A 5,650-nucleotide genomic window follows, 5' to 3' on the forward strand; every position below is an offset into this window, starting at 1 on the left:
AAATTTAAGGTTTGTGGCAACCCTGTTTTGAGAACGTCTATTGATACTTTTTTCCCAGCAACATTTTCTCACTTCATGTCTCTGTGTTCTATTTTGGTAATTCTCACAGTACTTCACATGTTTTCATTATTATTACATTTGTTATAGTGATCTGTGATGTTGCTTTTATAATTGTTTTGGGAGCTATGAACCATACCAACATAAGATGGTGAACATAATCAGTAAATATTTTCTGTTATCGACTGCTCCACTGACCAGACAGTTGTTTCCCTGTCTTGCTTCCTCTCCTTAGGCCTCTACGTTGAGGTACAACATTATTGAAATTAGGTCATTTAATAATCTTATGGTGGCCTTTAAGTGTTCAAATGAAAAGAACAGGTGTATGTCTCTTACTTTGAGTCAAAATCTTGAAATGATTAAACTGAGGAAAGAATGTCTAAAAGCCAAGATAGGCAAAAGGTAGGCCTCTCTTGCCAAACAGGGAAGGTATGACTGATGAGGAAAAATTCTTATGGGAAATTGAAAGTACTATTCCAATGAATACACAAATGATAAGAAAAAGACTTATTGCTGATATGGAGAAAATGTTTATGGTCTGGATAGAAGATCAAACTAACCGCAATATTCCCTTAAGCTAAAGCCTAATTTAGAGCAAGGCACTAACTGTTTTCAGTTCTATGTGGCTGAAAGAGATGAGGAACCTGCAGAAGAAAAGTTTGAAACTAGCAGAGGTTGGTTCATGAGGTTTAAGGAAAGAAGCTGTCTTATTAACATAAAATGTAAGGTGAAGCATCAAGTGCTGATGTAGAAGCTGCAACAAGTTGTCCAGAAGATCTAGCTAACGTAATGAATGAAAGTGGCCCTGCTAAACAGCAGATTTTCATTGTAAATGAAACAACCTTATGGTGGAAGAAGATACCATCTAGAGCTGTCACAGCAAGAGAGAAGTCAATGCCTGACTTCAAAGCCTCAGCCCCTGACTCTCTTACTGGGGGCTAATGCAGCTGGTGACTTTCATCAAAACCAGTTCTGATTTAGTATTCTGAAATTTCTAGTGCCCTTAAGAATTATGCTAAATCTAACTCTGCTTGTGGTCTATAAATGGAACAACAAAACTTAGATGACAGCACATCTGTTTACAGTATGGTTTACTGAATATTCTAAGCTCACTGTTGAGACCTATTGCCAACAAAAGAAGGTTCCTTTTGGAATATTGCTGTTCATTGACATGGCACCTGGTCACCCAAGAGCTGTGATGGAGTTGTAAGAGATCGATGTCGTTTTCATGCTTGCAAACACATCTATTCTGTAGCCCATGGATCAAGGAGTAATTTCAACTTTCAGGTCTTATTATTAAGGAAATGCATTTTACAAAGCTATAACTGCCATATATTGTGGTTCCTCTCATGAATCTGGGCTACGTAAATTGAAAACCTTCTGGAAAGGATTCATCATTTTATATGCTAAGAACATTTTTTATTCATGGGGAGAGGTCAGAGTGTAAACATTATCAAGAATATGGAAGAAGTTTCCAGCTGTTGTCGGTGACTTGAAGGGGTTCAAAACTCAGTGGAGAAAACAACTGCATGAATAGTAGAAATAACAAGAAAACTAGAATTAGAAGTGAAGCCTGAAAATGTGACTGGATTGCTACAATCTCATGATAAAACTTGAATGAGTAAGGAGTTGCTTCTTATGGATGAATATACAAAGTGTTTTCTGGAGATGGACTCTATTCCAAGTGAAGATGCTGTGAAGATTGTTGAAATGATAACAAAGGATGTAGAATATTATATAAACTTAGTTGATAAAACAGTGGCAGGGTTTGAGATGATTGAATCCAATTTTGAAAAAATTTCTACTGTGTGTAAAAGGTAATCAAACAGTATTATATGCTATAGAGAAATAGTTTGTGAAAAGAAGAGCCAATTGATGTGGCAAACTTCAATTTTGTCTCATTTTAAGAAATTGCTACAGCCATCTCAACCTTCAGCAACCACTACCCTGGCGAGTCAACAGCCTTCAATATGGAGGTAAGACACTCCATTAGCAAAAAAAAATTGACTTGCTGATGATTCAGATAATGGTTAACATTTTTAGCAATAAAGTATTTTTTAATTAAGGTATGTATATTTTGGGACATAATGCTATTACATGCTTAATACACTATAGTATAGGGTAACATAACCTTTCTTGACTATGCCAAAGCCTTTGACTGTGTGGATCACAATAAACTGTGGAAAATTCTGAATGAGATGGGAATACCAGAGCACCTGACCTGCCTCTTGAGAAACCTATATGCAGGTCAGAAACCAACAGTTAGAACTGGACATGGAACAACAGACTGGTTCCAAATAGGAAAAGGAGTACATCAGGGCTGTATATTGTCACCCTGCTTATTTAACTTCTATGCAGAGTACATCATGAGAAACTCTGGGCTGGAAGAAGCACAAGCTGAAATCAAGATTGCTGGGAGAAATATCAATCACCTCAGATATGCACACAACACCACCCTTATGGCAGAAAGTGAAGAGGAACTAAAAAGCCTCTTGATGAAAGTGAAAGAGGAGAGTGAAAAAGTTGGCTTAAAGCTCAACATTCAGAAAACTAAGATCATGGCATCCGGTCCCATCACTTCATGGGAAATAGATGGGGAAACAGTGGAAACAGTGTCAGACTTTATTTTTTTGGGCTCCAAAATCACTGCATATGGTGATTGCAGCCATGAAATTAAAAGACGCTTACTCCTTGGAAGGAAAGTTATGACCAAAACCTAGATAGCATATTGAAAAGCAGAGATATTACTTTGCCAACAAAGGTCCATCTAGTCAAGGCTATGGTTTTTCCAGTGGTCACGTATGGATGTGAGAGTTGGACTGTGAAGGAAGCTGAGTGCTGAAGAATTGATGCTTTTGAACTGTGGTGTTGGAGAAGACTCTTGAGAGCCCCTTGGACTGCAAGGAGAGCCAACTCGTCCATTTAAAGGAGATCAGTCCTAGGTGTTCAATGGAAGGACTGATGTTGAAGCTGAAACTCCAATACTTTGGCCACCTCTTGGGAAGAGTTGACTCATTGGAAAAGACCCTGATGCTGGGAGGGATTGGGGACAGGAGGAGAAGGGGATGACAGAGGATGAGATGGCTGGATGGCATCACTGACTCAATGGACATGAGTTTGAGTGAACTCCTGGAGTTGGTGATGGACAGGGAGGCCTGGCGTGCTTTGATTCACGGGGTCGCAAAGGGTTGGAAACGACTGAGCGACTGAACTGAACTGAACCTTTATGTGCCCTAGAAAACTTAAAAAAAAAAAACTGTGTAACTTGCTTTTTTGTAATATTGACTCTATTGCTTTATTCGCAAACAGAACTTGAAGTATAGCTAAAGTATGTCTAGTTTTTTTTCCTTTTTAGCTCTTTGAATATGTCATTTTAATATCTTCTGAACTCCATTGTTTTGGAGGAGAAATCAGCTGTTCATCCTTTATGTTCATCTGTAAGTGATGAGTTGTTTATCTTTTGCTGCTTCCAAGATTTCTCTTTTTCCTTGTCTTTCAATCATTTGAATATGGCATGTCTAGGTATGACTCTTGTGTCTATCCTACTTGAGTTTTGTTGAGCTTCTCAGATTTGTAGAGTATTAATTTTCATCAAATTTAGGATATTTTTGTTATTATTGGGTCACTTTTTTAACCCCTTCTACTCTTTGTGCTTATTCTGTGACTCTCATTGTCCATCTGTTGGTTTGCTTCCTGTGGTTCCATATATCTGAGACTGCTCATTTTTCATCTTTTTGTACTGAGTTCTTCAGATTAATTTCTAGTGCTCTGTATTTAGGCTTAGGGAGTCTTACTTATGCCATATCAAATATAGTTTTATGTTCCTTTAGTGAATTTTAAAATTTGAGATATTGTTTCAATTCTAGAATTTTAATTTTTTAATAATTTCTATTTTTTGTTGTTGAGATACTCCATTTGTTAACATTGATTTGTTAATATTTTTCTTTAATTCTTTAAACATGACTTCCTGTTGTTCTTTGAACAAATTTATCACAGTTAGTTGAACAACTTTTTCTGCTACCTTCAGCATTAGGGAACACTCAGAAACATTATGTGTTGGAAGTTTTTTGCTTTTACTTTTAGTTCTTAAGTATGGATCATGCTTTCTTTTTCTTTGCACATAATGTTTTGTTTAATACTAGACATTTTAGATACCATATCGTTATGACTCTAGTGATTCTGATCTAGCCTTCTCCTTGAGGATTGTTGTTTTTATTTACTTTTATGTTCATAAATGGACTTCTCTGGTGGCTCAGATGGTAAAGAATCTGCTTGCAATGCAGGAGACCCGAGTTTGATTCCTGGATTGGGAAGATCCCCTGGAGACAGGAATGGCAACCCACTGCAGTATTCTTGCTTGGAGAATCACCAGATTCTTGCCTGGAGATGGCCAGAAGAGCCTGGCAGTCTACAGTCCATGGGGTCACAAAGAATCAGACACGGCTGGACAACTAACACTTTTACTTTCATGTTAATAAATATAACTTCTTTGGACAAAATCTGTGAAAACTTTCTCCCCTGCAATGTATAGTCATTGGCATCTCTGATCAGTTTTATTTTTCCATTTTTTAGTTTTAAGATTGCAAAATGTTCTTATGGACTCTGTGGGAGAGGGAGAGGGTGGGAAGATTTGGGAGAATGGCATTGAAACATGTAAAATATCATGTATGAAACGAGATGCCAGTCCAGGTTCGATGCACGATACTGGATGCTTGGGGCTAGAGCACTGGGACGACCCAGAGGGATGGTATGGGCAGGGAGGAGGGAGGAGGGTTCAGGATGGGGAACACATGTATACCTGTGGCAGATTCATTTTGATATTTGGCAAAACTAATACAATTATGTAAAGTTTAAAAATAATAAAAAAAAAAAGATTGCAAAATGTTGGACTGTGTCTTCAGAGACAGATATTTTAAGAGATTGTGCTCAAATATCTCAAACCAATGTCTTCAATTTTTTTTTTTTTTTGCTGATGAGTCTGTGTGTCAACTACATTCATGGCTTAGACTGACTTCAACTCTCTCCTGCTTTAATTTTATGATAGTTTCTCTCATGTCTCCTCTGTTCATGCATTGAGGTTCTATCAGCTAGGGATATTTTAGTGGGTTGCACCCACTCTAGTGTATGTGCACACAGCCTTGGCTCTTTCCAGGATATACGGAGAAATTATTGAGCTTTACATAACCACCTAATCTTCTAGAAATCTCTGTTAATACCTGCAGCTAGTTTGCGAGCCCATAGCAGCAACACTCCAAGTCAAGTGATTACCTATACCCTTTCAGTATCAATATGGCTACTGCTTTTCATGGCCTGCTCCACCTGGTTGAGTATCACACTGAGGAACCAGGAATAGGATCAGTCCTAGGGAAGAACATCACAAATTCTTATTGTTCCCAATTGTAGTTTGATGGTTTTAATAAATAAATATTTCTGTTTTCCTATGCTTTTGATCAATTTCCAGAGTGCTAAAGTTTTTTTATATTTTTGAAAGTTTTGTACATCTTCATAGTTGCTTACTGGGAAGACTTGCTGACCTCACTTCATCACAGTAGAATTTTATAGATTTTTGTTTTCTTTGTACCTAACATAATTT

This window comes from Bison bison, unplaced genomic scaffold (assembly GCF_000754665.1).
Source record: "Bison bison bison isolate TAMUID 2011002044 unplaced genomic scaffold, Bison_UMD1.0 scf7180017864145, whole genome shotgun sequence".
NCBI classification, from domain to species: Eukaryota; Metazoa; Chordata; class Mammalia; order Artiodactyla; family Bovidae; genus Bison; species Bison bison.